Below are 15,487 nucleotides of genomic sequence, written 5' to 3'. Positions count from 1 at the left end.
GACATCGAAGAAGATGCCTCGCCTCCGGTCCATAATAAGTATAATCAAGTGAGCTATTGTAGGGCTCCAGCCGTCATCACCATCCCCGAATCCCGCTCCCGACCTTTGTCCATTATTCTCGGCGAGTTAACTAAGTTTGTAAGTTCGCGCCAGAGAGACAATGGAGCAATCAATAGGGTAATGAGAGGACACTATATCAAATTATCGGTGCGGTCAGCTCCATCGTGCCGGCGGCCACGCCAAGACGCCGGCTAATGGATGCGGCCCCTTTGACGGGCGTCGCACTCGTCTGGCGGCGTCCACCTGGAGCAGACACCGAGCGAAGAAGAGGCCCGACGGAAGTCCGCTGCGGCCAGCCTGCCTACCTGGGTATGCTCACATGTCCCCCCACCGGGCCATTCTTACCTTCATGAGTGTGTGATCAGTGTAAGAAGCGAGGTCTTCGGGAGAGCACGCGACTCGCAAACACAGTACTCATGAATGGGACCTGTTGGGGATGCTCCCAGTGCTGCCAACAGTGACAGTGCGACCGGCCCTTGGGATTACCATGCATGTGTGATAGTGCTGCAGGTGCAGTGACGGGATTCGAGATCGATTGTGTGATTGCGATCATGTAAAACTGTTGTTTGTGTTTTGGGGCACCGCAATCAACAGGTAAGTCGCATGTAAACATATGTCACGTGCTTTCGAATGACATCTGCTGGGATGAATGACGTCATGAACTATGATCTGTCATAAGGACTTTGCGAAAAGTAAAAGTTACCAGCTATTTATTTTCAAATTTAAAAGTGAAACTTGAGGAGTTTATGAGGGAGTTTGATGAGACTCGTGTTACTCTTTAAGATTGACAACTGTCAAACGAAAGAACAGGTGGATGGAAATGCTTTTAGTTCTGTCATACTTACGTAAAAACGGGTTTGTAAGAATAACCGCCACTATGCAAATATACACTATCTGTGATAACTTGAGACCTGAAAATCAAAGCTGAACAAGAATGTTGTTGATTGATTGATTTCCTGCACAGGTTGTAGTCTGAATACAAGTGAGATAAAAACTTTTAAATATAAAAAGTTATCTCTCTACTATATTATTCTTTGATGGCAGTCAACACGCTATTTTTTTCGTATATGTACAATTTTATTAGTTAACAACCTTTATCATAAATACTTAACAACTATTAATAGACACAATCTACGTTATTTTTCAAGGGTGCTGGAACAGCATTTGGTAGAAAATATTTTTAATCTACACTACACATTGCCTTGTTAATGAGAAATATGATCACTTTCTAAACACTTATGTTATTAAAAAAAAGTACATTATATAGTGACTACCATGGAAATCATCATTGTTCTAATATTAGTCATAATCATTAGGTATGCATTTTAGAATTAACTGTAAAATTGATTCAGCTTCTACCGCTTAAAATAAGGATGATAAATAGAGTTACATAACATTCAACGGTTATTTAATGCATGTATTAATTTATTATAATAAAATTTTGATAACAAACTTAGAAAATATTTTAAATATTATTTCAGTTAATTTTTGAGAACAGAAGCAATGATGATGTTAATATGTTTATTTCTTCTTAGAATTGTGAAAACTTCGTAGTTTGAGTAGTATTGATATAATTACGTGTTAATTTTCATAAAATTTAAGAACTAAAGAGAAAGTAAAAGCATTGTATCACAAACTTATTTAATAACAATTTTTAAATTTATGTAATTGTTGCGGGAAATATTAAACAATATATTTATACAGAATATACCTTGCATATTTGAGCATAACTTATAATATTTTGCCGTTATTGTCTAATACATATGTAGTTAGACCTACAAAACCAAGTAACATTTAGATTCCATTGAAATACATTGTCTGGTCAGAACTTTTAAACTTTGTGGAAAATAATCAAGAATTACATAAAATTAAAATTTTAAATTCACATTATTTTATAAATAAGTAGAGTGTATTATGTCACTCAACGTGTGATATGTGACTTAAGTCAATTTGATTCTGGCCAGTATCACATTAATTTGACAGCGATTATAGCACAACATACGTACAACAACACGGCCAACTGCAAACGTGATATTTGTTACATACTCGTTGTGTACTATGCAAAATACAACCATTATGAGTTTTTATTCGAATTACAAATTTTACAATTTCGAAGACAACTAGAGATTAAGTTTTTTAATTTTTGTTTTTTATCTCAACTGTCAGATATTTATTAACCCATAGGTAAATTTTGAAAAAAGTACAACTACTTTAGATTCTCAAGCCAGATCACAGATGATGTCTTCATAAAATAAACGATGTTGAGAAAAACACAAAAGAATGGACTCAGCCATGTTTCACAAGGCCAGATCGACTTTTCGCCACTCTAATCAACGTAAAATTACTGCTGTTAACACGTTTTATTATTTTTTACACTTATTAACAATACTCAAATTACAGTTATTAGGTGTGAACTACACAAATTTCATTTCCTCGGGCTGTTTTGTGGTTTCTTTTGAAGTCGAAATTTATCGTGAACATCAATGAAATTTTCCGAATGTTGTCTTGTCATGGACACTACTCTTGAAAAACCTGGTACCAAATTAAGTAACAATATGGCGGACGAATCAGAATTGCCTAAACTTTGTTAGATATTTCTTTACCCTGTTTTTTCAGTGTTGACAAATCTCATTACATTTTTTAAGAATGGTTGTAACTGATCTGGCAAAAGTATATTTTGACCATCGCTGGTGTTCATGATCCAGTGTTGTCGAGCTTTCACAGTTCGTCCACACCATAGATAACATTAAATTAAACAAATTTGTGATATATAGGCCTACTTTAATTGTAGAAATAAAACTCGTCAGATACATTTTTCAGAAAATCACCAATTTTGCTGTTAGTAGTATTATTTCTGAGAAGCAAAATGTTTTAGGTATAACCAGTAACTACTAAAATACCAGTGTTGATATAATGATATAATCGTATTGTCTTGGAAACGCGTCTCACTGCTACTGTCAGACTTTTGGGCTTACCACATAAGTGTGATAATGTTCATGCAGTGGCGATATTCGACATTTGTTGTGTGATTGCGATCGTGTAAAACTCTTGTTTATGTTCTGGGGCATCGACTCAACAGGTAAATCCCATGTAAACATATGTCACGTGCTTTCGAGTGACATCTGCTGGGATGAGTGACGTCATGATCTATGTTCTGGCATACCCACTTTGGAAAAAAGTAAAAGTTATCAATTATCTATTTCTAACATTGAAAGTGAAACTTGAGGAATTGATAAATGAATTCGATCTAAGGATGAGGAAGCTGTGACTGTTACAAGAGATTGGCAACTGTCAAACCAAGAAACAGGTGGACGTAAATGCATTTTTAATTCACACTAACGCAAGAACTGGTTTATAATAACTACCACTATGTAAATATATGTTACTTAATACAGTATTCGTGATCAACCGAGATTTAAAAAATCAAGTTGGACGAGAATGTTTGAGTGATTTCCGCCCGAGTACAACTTTTAAACACAAAAAATTATGTCTATTATTCTTTCTTGATAGCACTTAACATCTGTTGGGATGAGTGATGTCACGCTTTAAGTGGTGTATCGTACTATTTTGAAAAGTAAAAGTTATCAGTTTTTTATTTATTTTTAAAATTAACTTTTAATTTGAGGAGATTTATTAGCCCGTTTAGGCTGAAAATGAGGAAGCTCCGCCTGCGAGAGTGGCAGCTGTCAAACGGACGAGCAAGTAGGTGAATGCATTTTTACTTTTATCATGCTTATGTAAAAACGAGTTTATAAGAATAACCAACAGTATCCAATGTAAAAAATGAGATATTAAACTAGAAATTTGGTGTAAATGTGAATGGTTTCTGTGGTAATTCTTTTTTGATTGTATCGTGCTAAATAAAAGTTTCTTGGACAATATTTATTATACATAAATTCCCTACCTGGTATACATCATGCATCAGTGTGGGAACTACACGTACCATATAGTAAAAATGCTATAATTTACACAACATTATGGCTTGAAAAATTTTACACAGTGAATAATTTGCTACAATTTGCATTCATACATAGAACGTACCACTTCCAAAGTACTGGAACATGTTCATCGATCTGATGATGGTGCGGTACATATGTACAGGTATATTTTTGAAAGTGATTTAAACATTGACCACAAAGGACATTTTGTGCACATAAGCAACCACCGTTCAATGAATGTATAATAGAATTAGTAAATTTAATTTATAACTATAAGTGTGGTACCATAGCGTTTAAACCTACAGTGTTAAACACGGTGATCTTTTCTGAGAACTATGAGAAGTCCACTGGTTTTGAATAAAGTATATGTCACGACAAATAAATTATTAACACCGTCTGCTTTTATTCTTCCATTGGCCTTTATACATATACACGTTCTGTTTTCCGCAGAATTATACAATTTATAAGAAAATATTGTGAATAAAAAGATATACCTTTTATGAATCATATAAAAAATTACTATATAAAACTCAATAGATACTTTTATACAAATGAAGTACTGAATTTAAATAGCTTACGAGTAGTATTATATTATTTTACTTACTTATAATAATATTAGTCATATTAATACGCCAGCTTCTCTTCGAACTATCTTGTGTTTTGATTAAAAAAAAAACAATATAAATTAGCAATGGGTGCTATTCAGGATCGTTCACAAACTTTTTTATATATAAGAACATACGAATTTTGGAAATTCCGAAAAAATTTGCCAACAAAAAAAATCATTTTAGGTTTTACGAATTTTAAAATTCTGAGAGCAGTAAAACATCAAAATTTTAATATATAACACAATTAACTTATGGCATATAATCTAAAGTTTTATCGTATATATTCTGCGACAGTACCGATGGTAAAATGATGACTAATAGTATTAAGACCTCGAATCGAACAGAAAAATGACGATTTGTCCTAATCTAATAAACATTATACAGTATGCTGTCGAACAGGTCCAATTTAGTTACACAGACCACAACAGATGTCACCTCCAAACATTCAGTTCACACATGCAGCGCCTAGAAAATGAACAGAACATTTCTGCCATGATCAATGAAGTATTTTTTGAAGGATTAAATATTACAAAATTTTAAAAACAATATTTTTCTCTTTCAAATGATACATTTACCTAGGCATACATTTTATATTTTTTTATACCATTTTCCGCTAAGTTTTACTGTCTTAAAAATGTCAAAAGTTGAAAAACCACGCAAATTAAGCATCACATTTTTATATTAAGTATTTGAGCTAAGGGTACTACTGAGATATTTTTTATTTTAAAATTTTAGAAAAACATGTTACACATACAATTATTATCTGCTTACTCTAGGTCCAGTAAATCACATACAGTCTATTTGAGTGAGTGATTTTAAATATCTATACTGTTTGGGCCATTAGTAGTTTAAATGAATTCTAAAACTTATTATTAATGTGGATCTAATACTGTGAAGTGGTGAGCCATCGCATAGACCAAAAAAATACAAACTTGCTCAAAAATAGCACGTTGCTAATTTAAATACAAAGAATTATTTGCGTCATTGTGAATAAACTTGGCTGCTGCAAGACAGTGAGTTCACGTATCGTGGAACAAATTAAAAGAAATAAATAACAAAAATAAAATTTGACAAAAGCGCATGAGTACATTCTTTACAAGAATTACATTTTAAGGGCAAACCTGAAGTGTTCTTATCGTTTCTCAAAGCTTGGACATTTCAGATAATTTTTAAATAACCATTATATAATTTAATAAATATTTTTAAAAGAGGATAAAACAAAGAATTCACTGTCAAAAAAAGTTAATTATTGGAACAAAGAATTAATAATCCTGAATACTATAATTTCCCGGACGAGGCGGTATTGATAAATACAAAACAAAAAAATCGGCCTAAACAGAACTTAAATGCAATCGAACAAATCCACTTTATTTTTTTAAACATGAAAACCTATTTTCAAAATTTTATTTATTTTATGATAATCCCTATAAGTAGAAAAATGTAGATAATCCAGTCACAATATAAGAAGTTCAACAATCCGCTTTCACCAACTAAGCCACGAGGCACTTCCTAAACTAGCGAGATATCAGTTACATGAAACACATGGAAAATATTGAACAGAAAAATGTTTGTAAAGTACTTGTTAAAAACTTCAAGGCGGAATTAGAAACTACAGGAATACATTATATTATAAATAAAAGTTAGATAACCCTTTTTCTGAACAAAATGATAAGACGTCACCAAATTGTCTGACAACAAACGATCCGGTAGTTTCTGATTTCGGGAATTATCTGTTTGATAAAAGTTGGAATAGACAGACGTCAGAAACCTTTTTTTCGTACCTTAGAGGTCATGAAATATCAAGCAAAGCATGAAAGTAGCCATTCGCCGGATGGACCCTATTACAGCTTACGCTCGGAAAGCAAAAACGAAAGAGGTTGCCATTACAACAGGTATATTTTTTGACAAAGAGTTCCTCTACTTTGTGAAATTTTAAAAAATATATGAATGGTAACGTCTCAGTTTTGATCAAATTAAGTGAAAATTAATTTATTTTAGTGAATCCTAGCAACTGTAACAATAATAAAAAAATGAGAAACCCTTTTGTTGCTATAGAAACGAAAGATGACCTTTTTATCAGAAGCGTACAACGAATTTTAATAATTTTTTTCTCTAAAAAGAGAACACTTTTACCTGAACTTTTTTACTTTTAGCACCCATACTTCGAGACCAATTGCCGATTTTATTTTGTACGTACCTTTCAATAACACGCTGTATATTAACTAGATTTTGCAAAAGTACGCTATACTTGCAGAATAATGCGTCCGCAAATCTTGGATTGCGTTGATAAAAATTGATAACACTGGTTTTGAACTGATTGACCATCCCAACTACTGTTCGACAAATTTACTTCATCAGACTATTTCCAAAAAATAATAATAAGGCGAAGAAGAAGAAAAAAGTTCTCATCTAATAAAGCAGCAGCATAATTTGTTTTGAAATGGAGAACGTTGGCTATGTCACAGTATAGACCACGAACTTACCAATAACTCCTTTCATATGGTTTTGTTAACTAAAACAGATTATTATAGTTTACAATAAATTATTTAACAGTTCGTTGAAACTATGAGAAAATATCGTGTGCGTTCTGTATTGTAGCCTTAAGCAATGACTCATGAAAATAATAAATTTCAACCTATTTTCGCTAGTTTATCTACTGGAGTTTTAAAAAGTATATATATATATTTGTGCATAAGAAATATACTGCCAAATTGGAAAATTGGTATACCTTGTCTACTTAACTTTTTTGTTAATTCAGTTGAAACTTCATAGAAGAATACCACGTTTGGGAGGAGAAATAATATATTATAGATGAATTATGAGAGACAGAGAAATAAATGAGAGAGAAAAAAAGAAGAAATTACAAATGAAAGTGTGAATGTTAAAAGAATAAAATCAATTTTTGTAACCTATTTTCACATGTTTTGCAGAATTCCTCCAAAATGACCAACAAAAATAATGTGTCTTTTATATGGCTACACGAGTACATGAATTTCATTATCTCAGACACAACCCATTAAATAAGAACATGCTTCTGTCGTAAATACGTGTATTCATAACTCCTGTATCTTCACCTTTATTATAAAGCTGTTACACATGTCTGAGTGTGAATGTTGCAGATTCACGTTTACATGCGAAGAAAATTGTTGCCCACTTACAAAACATTCTCTAACAGACAACAGCATCACGTCATATTCTCCGGTAACCAGCATGAGTCACGCAATTCGGATAATTCCAAATCACAAGAGAAACCCATCCAATTTAAAGCAAATTCCCCGAAAGCCTTTCCCGCCAAAAGAGAGTGGCGAATTTATCGTCCAGTGAAAAATGCGTCGCAAGTCGTATATTATTTCTGGCAGAAAACAGCCATAACTCCGACACGAATAATAGCCCCCATCTCGTATATTTATCAATCCATAAACCTGTCGTTATTACATCAAAGCGTTCGGACGCGTTCATTTCTTATTCGGGGTCCTCTTTGGCGATGTTAATTTGGAGATCGCGCAAGAGCTCGCAACTTTGACAAAACGATGATTTACACTCTGGTCCACCTGCTCTTCCGTTTCATCGCGGCCCACTTACAGCATCCGGTGCACCCATCCAACCCCATTACCTTCGCCGAACATCACAATTAGGCTTTGTCTCAAAGGATTATTTTCAGACCGGTTCAGCTCTTATGTAAACAAATAGGAGAGGTGCGCTGGCTATGACAATAAATTTTTATTGCGATGCGATGCATTAGCGCGACTACAATTAAACAAATCATCAACCGGATTTTCTCGCAATAAAAGCGAAAAAAATATTGAATGGTGTGGTGTATGCATTACACACTTGCCTGCCTGGAAATTTCTCTACGGAATAACAAAAAGTTGTCCTTTCTCGAGTATAAACTACAGAGTGACTAACTTATTTACTTAGTATCACTAGTACCTAGAACATGTTTTGGTTTAACAAAGAACGTATAAGAACTATGTAATCCGGTTGTGCAATAGTTATTTTTGTAGTTAGGGCCCGAAATAGCACGTTACACGTGAAATTTTCGTACATTCCCTATTTCGACAACAAACTGCCTTATTTTTACAATTTTGACATGAAAAAACTTTCGTTGAAACAAATATTCGCACAGGATGGTACTTTTTTGGCAGCTGTTAAAAAATATTGTATGTATTAAACGCGAAACATGATTTCTGAATTTTGGTGTCATATTTCGGGGTATACAATATATATATTTTTTAATATAAATAGCAGTACGTGTCTTTTAAGGTTTGGGCAATTTTTTGGCACTGACTGGATTGCAGTTTCTTAAATTAAATATTTTGTTATCATGAAAATGTCCCAAGTTAATATGTACACTGTACTCTACTTTTTCGATATTTTAAAATATTTGGGCCTTGGCCTATAAATATGAAAATTTATTTGCACGTAATTTTCCTCGCCTATAAAACGCAAAGAGTGCAGTACTTCACTCAGCGTAACCCATGAGGATTTACTAAAAAAAGTTTTTTTAGACAACCATTTCAAATCTAGTCGTTTTTGGACTGACTTGTCACTTTTTTGTACTCAGATGTTGAAGACTTGTGTCCTGGCTTTGTATTTTTGTCCAACATTTTTTTAAGTAAAAAAGCCAAAAGGGCAGCTGTTTGAACTCCACCCTAACTAAATATCGCCTTGAAACAAAAAAAGTAGCAGTTTGGTTTTTATCAAATCTGCAGGACTTTTCCTCCAAGAAAAAAAAGATTTTCTAATCTCAAAATCAGGTACATAAGCAATTATTTTTCTGTGTGGTCACCTTAAAAACCTCTTTCGGCCTCATCTGATTTGTAGCCCCCAATCTCAAACTTCAAATCAACTGAAAACTTCTTCTTTATGGCCTTGATACACAAATCACTATTGATGGACCAATAAACTTCAATAGCTAAAGTCTAACATTAACAATCAAGAAACCGTTTCTGGGATAATCCACACATAAATTTTCTGAGACACGTAATTATTTTTTATCTGGCGTGATCAACTTCCCGAAGAAAATAAAGAATAAATAATCTTAAAGTGTGCCTTGTAAAACGTAATTCAGTGTTAGTGTTAATTTCAAATTTTATATATATATTTTAACCACAAAACTTGAGTGTTCAGGGTGAGTCACTAAGCGCACACTCCTTGACGTATAATTTGTTAACAAAAAAAGACAAAGACCAAAATTGTAAAGCTCCTTAAGCATACACTAAAATTCTTTTCGTATCTACAAAGCGTTCTATTTTTGAGACATAAGTAATATACATTTTTTTTAATGAAATTCCGATATGTTCTTACATAAGTAAGTCTTTTTTATACTTCACAACCATATTTTATTTCTGCAATTTCAACGCGACATTATCAAGTTCTTCCAGTTTTTAACAATGCAAAGGTGCACAAAAATCGCAATAATGTGTTTTTTTTAACGTCTGTCCACATTGTCAGCAAAACTGAATCTTGGTGTTTATAAAAAAAAAAAATCAATCACCTTGTATTTTATGATTGCATTTTATTCTCATATAAGAAAATAAAAAAAAAACAGACTAAATTATAAGTAATAATAACAAAAAAAAAAATAAGTTTAACTATTTTAAAATTATAAGAATTAAAAATGTATAATAAGGTTCAATTTTATTGGTACTACAACAGAGTACATAATTGTGCAACATGAATCTCAAAAATAACCTTATTGTAATTTTTTTTTGGAAATCTTTGTATTATTAAAAGTTTAAAAAAAATTAAAACAATTTGATAATATTACATGGGAGTTTTAAAAATAAAGTATATCTGTAAAGTCTAGAAAACGATTAGGGCGTCAAAAAATATAATATATGGTATTCCATTAAAAAAAAAATGACCGAAGGTTAAATCCCACTTCCTTGAAAAATTATAAGTTTTGTTTGTGACAATCTCTATTAAATAAAAACCAGTGGTTAAATATCACGCGCAAATTCCAAGGGGCTAGGTCCGCACACGTGCAAATAATATGACATATATTTAAAGCAGAAAACCAACGCGAAAAAATGTATTATCAAGACATGCCTAACTTCAATTGCTTATGTTCACACATCGAAAAAATGGCCTGATTTGAATGATTTAGTCTTCTCGAAACAGAAAAGGCGAGTAAAATTTTTAATTAAGCTAGAATGAAACAAAACATTTTGAACATTATTGCTATAGTTCTTATTTAAATATTATTAAATAAATATAGGCGGGCGCAACACTATTCTACTTCGAAATTTTCGAAAAATTTTAGTAACTCATATTCGATTTGATGAATAAGAAAATTTGTGGCCTGTGAGTTAATCAAACCAACTTCTCCCTTGGATATTCAGCATGTTGACTGCACAACCACTTAGCTCTCCATAAAGCCGTGCTCTGACACATCAACATGCAATTTAGATTTTTCTGCGAAAATCTGGATGCCTGGATTAAAAAACAAGGCGGATTCATAAACCACAGGCATAGGAGTATATTATTTTATAAAATTTAAATAGCGTTTACTAAAACAATGTTGAGGAGACGTCACCAAATTGTTGTTGGAGATGATTAGCTAAATTCTGGTTAGCCTTTTACCATCTAGATGAGAAAGTGCATACAAAATTTAACAATAAATCGACATCGACAGACGGCAGACAGGCAATAGACAAACGGCCACTTACTTTCTCGTACGTCATGAAACGTCGAGAAAACACGGTAGTAGCCATTCGTCTGATGGGGACTTTATTACAGTACTTCCTTAGTTTACACTCGGGAAGTAATAAGTTGTATTTTTAATCATTTTTGTTTTTATGTAGAATCACAAATATATTATTTATTATTATTTATCAATGAGATATCGACTCACCGTGTATAATATTGTACAAGGTGATTATAAAACATCATACATCAAACTGGCTTTGAACTTTCGCGAATTCCGCCGCCTCGTTGTAATGATTGATGACTACTCGTCACCTGTCACAAATGTCAATCATAACCTAACTTTCTGTGACAAAGTGCTTGCAGCAAAATACAATGTTCCCATTTATGTTATTTTTTTGGATAACTTAGATTATTAAATTAAAGAAATAATGTAAAATTATTTGCTGCTCATTTCTAAGGGAATTTGATTAACAATTTGGAGAACAGAAATTTGGTCCTTTTACAAAAAAATAAAAAACTAAAAGCAACTATGAACAGTACAGTTTTCTTTTATACTTTTTATAACGATACTCAATCAATTCGAATTCTGCCACGACAAATTTTCATTTTTAAATTCAGATCACTCGCATATAATACAGATAAAACGAAAGCTGCTAGTTTTTTGCATAAATTAATTTTAGACATGCGTTTTTTTGACTGTTTTGTTTTGATAAAATTTTTAAACATACTTAATTCTGGTAATATTTATAATGTCACATTTAAGAAAACAGTCTTTCTGTCCACCTGTTTTGATATTAGTTGTTAATTCACGATTTTTTTGTCATTTTGCAAACACTTCAATCTCGGGTCTAATAAAATCCAATCTAAACCAATAATTTGAAGAACTCTTTTGTAGGAACACAATAAGAAATTAAGTGTTTTAACAAAAGAAATACTGAAGGTCATTAATTCGACTACAATTAAACAAATCATCAACACGGTTTTTTTTCGACTAAAAAGAAAACATGTTGTAAAATGGAATGTACAGATTTGGATCTTGGAATTTTCCAATGACATAACAAAGAGTTGTTTATGAAAGAGTTTTTCTTTGTTAATTATACACCACAAAATGTTACTTATTAATTTAGTTGGTGCATTATGTATGTTTTTCATTGCTGCATAAACTTCCTCGAGCATTCACTTTTGGACTACTAAGCCGCAACGGTACGGGTCGGTACTTAAATTAATATACGCATAGTCAGTTATTTTATCGATTATTATTTCTCAAAAATGGCTCATCTAATTTTCCCAAAATTTTAGGAATATCGTTTGAGTATTATGCAGCACATGTCCAAATTAATATATCTGTATGACATGTGTATCGACAGTTTAAATGCAGCTTTGCCTGTAATTTAATAGGTATTTAGAATTTTCAGTTATGTATTTCAGACCACCAAACTGGTCATCATCCAGTTGTATACGATTTTTGGAATTACCTCAGGAGCCAAATTGTTTCACTACCCAAGTGAAGAAAGTAATGTGATTTTTGTTTTTAATGCTTTAAGAAAGCCAAATAAAATTGACTATTATTTTTGCTATCTAGGTACACAAATTACCACCAGATTTTGAAAATTGTGCCACTATTCTTACATAACCTTTTAACTGCAACATTTTTAGTCAGACTTTCTTTTTTTAATTTTAAAAAGTTCTTTTTTATTATTCAGAATGTCTTATATTGAAATCCAACTTAACAGGATATGATTTTAAATTTCAACACTTTTGATATGTTGATGTGTGGCGAATTTCTTGAATAAAAAACAATGCACCATTAAAAAAATTAATTTGTGCTTTATATGCATAAGCAAAATAAAGGGGTATTGATAATGATGATGCCATAAGGTCGATGTTTCCTCATTCAAACAATTATCTAACATTAAAAAAAAACCCTCTTACCCGGAAAGATCGCGAATGAATTAATTATACATGCCTATTCTCTGAACATTTAATTTCCTCAATCCGAATCGCTTCACAAATAACAGAGAACTTCTTGCATGCGAAATTATCTCAGTATTAGGCTAACGTGCTCTGAAATCCCCCACATACGTTCCAGATTTTCTCTCATTACTAAAAATTGGAATAATTGCTTCAATCAACTTTTCATACACATTAACTTACCGGCAATTTCGAAAGTGTGCCCGAGGCTCTTATTATTATACATCAGAGCCGACTTTTACAAAGAAACAAGATAGTAAATGCCTTACAATGCAGCAATCAATTATTGTACACATATTTAGATTTTTTTTGTCGAATACAGTTATGTAACAGTAAGCGTATGTGATTTATAAGAATTTCACAATTGGATAAACAGACAATACGACGATCCTTTTCATCACAACTCAATCCCCAATTAATTACGTTTCGTGTTGAAATATGCAGCGCAAAAAAATTACGGTTCCTCTTAGTAATAACAAATCGATTGTTGCCGTAAGTCTCATCCATCATCAGAAATAATCATGTGGAACAAAATTTAATTGTGCAAACTGTTCGTTAGAGAGACACGTTGGACAAGAATGAATGGGTTAACACACGACTTATCTGTGCAGGAGGCTGTAGTTTTTAACTTTTCTTTCAACGGAATTTTGCTTTGTTATTTGTAAAAAATAACGAACTGGTATGAGATTGCTTGCTCGGAGATAAACGGCAAATGCACGTGAATAAATTGAAATTCTATGGTATACATTTAGTTTTATTACTGTTATTATGAGTATTACTATTATTATTTATACACAAGCTGTTGTATTAAATATAACAACTAGTTAATTTTTTTAATTTGGTGTGCGAACAAAGAAATTGAAAAAACAGTTAATTTAGATGAATTCATCTTCCAATCAACTCAGTATTCTTAGATTATCGAGACAGTTATTAATACCTGTATATTTATTATTGTTATTTAAAAATAATTGACATCTACATAATTGCACTGTTCCATTGACGAACTAATTACGATTTCTCTCATGTGTTTATTATTCTTCCATATTAAGAAGTGTGCTTCTATTCATGATACAACGACATTAGAGGTGGATATTAAATACTGATATTGTTTAGACTCTTATGATTTGTCTTACTTGAAAAAATTAAAGAATCAAAAATGATACCAAACATTGTGTTAATTATTATTTTCAGGCGATAAGGTTTGTTCCAAGAACGAAAAACTCCCCAAAAACACTAGACTTGACCCCGAATGTCACCGTGTTTCGTGGCCAAACTTAACACTATCAGAGCAGCTGAAAAAGTCTATTCGTTCCTTCTCCTCTCCTTAAATACTTCTAGAATTTTCAAAACCACCTAGAAATTTACAATTTATAACTGTTATAAATTCTTTTGAAATTTCATTTTCAGTTTTGTAATAAAACAACTTCGACTGAGAGAATTAATGCAAGTCCACTTTTAAATGTAACGACATTAGCGTATACAATAAATCAGAAAAAGAACTTAAATTTATTGTGTCATGCACACAGCGGCGACCACTTTTTGGACATGTTCTTCACTCTGCAAGGAATTATGTGGCAGATTAAATGTCATGCAATATATGTATTAAACCTTTAAATAATTTTAAAGGACATTGTTATTTTGTATCTTCCAATCTCCCCTATGTTCATACTTTTGCTTAGTTTGGAGAATGGAGATATTTCTTTATTCACAGATCTTAATCCGATTTTAAATATATAAATTGAATGATATTTTTCAGTCATTCATAATTTCGTCACATACGCTGATAATTTAGCAGAAAACTTCGCTACACTTTTGACTTGTCAGATCTATTGTTAATTTTTTTAACAGCGCTTAATGAAAATTTAGATTATCATTTTGGTTCAAAAAATGAATCTTGTTGAATTAAGGGGTTGGATAATGATAAGTCATGATGTCCATGTTTCCTGGTCCAAACAATTATTATTATCTAACATTAAGAAAAACCCTCTTACCCGGAAAGATCGTGAATGAATTAATTATACATGCCTATTCTCTAAACGTCTAATTTCCTCAATCGTAGGTCTTCCCACAAACAACAGAGAACTTCTTGCATACGAAATTAGCGCCACGCCAGACTCATTCATAAACAAAAATAAACAATTTTAGTGTAATATTAAAATGGGTTTTACGTATTTGTTCATCTTAGAACTGTTTTCAAAGTGTTTCCAAAAATATTTACATTTTTGTAGACATACACTTATAAATTTCATCCTACAACTG

The 15,487-nt window shown here is 32.0% G+C and overlaps 1 protein-coding gene across 1 annotated transcript in view; it reads left to right on the top strand.

The window, feature by feature from the left end:
• The first annotated feature begins 439 nt into the window (after positions 1 to 439).
• The window catches only part of LOC135129870 (transcription factor SOX-13), a 226,760-nt gene continuing 211,712 nt past the window's right edge, over positions 440 to 15,487 (top strand). The window contains exon 1 of the mRNA XM_064057149.1: positions 440 to 654. The gene's annotated coding sequence lies outside the window, so the exon portion shown is untranslated. The remainder of the gene's footprint in view (positions 655 to 15,487) is intronic.

This window comes from Zophobas morio, unplaced genomic scaffold (assembly GCF_036711695.1).
Source record: "Zophobas morio isolate AGI-343-1 ecotype UQ-CSIRO unplaced genomic scaffold, CSIRO_AGI_Zmor_V1 ptg000002l, whole genome shotgun sequence".
In the NCBI taxonomy this organism is placed as follows: Eukaryota; Metazoa; Arthropoda; class Insecta; order Coleoptera; family Tenebrionidae; genus Zophobas; species Zophobas morio.
This window is presented reverse-complemented; position numbering and strand designations above follow the sequence as displayed.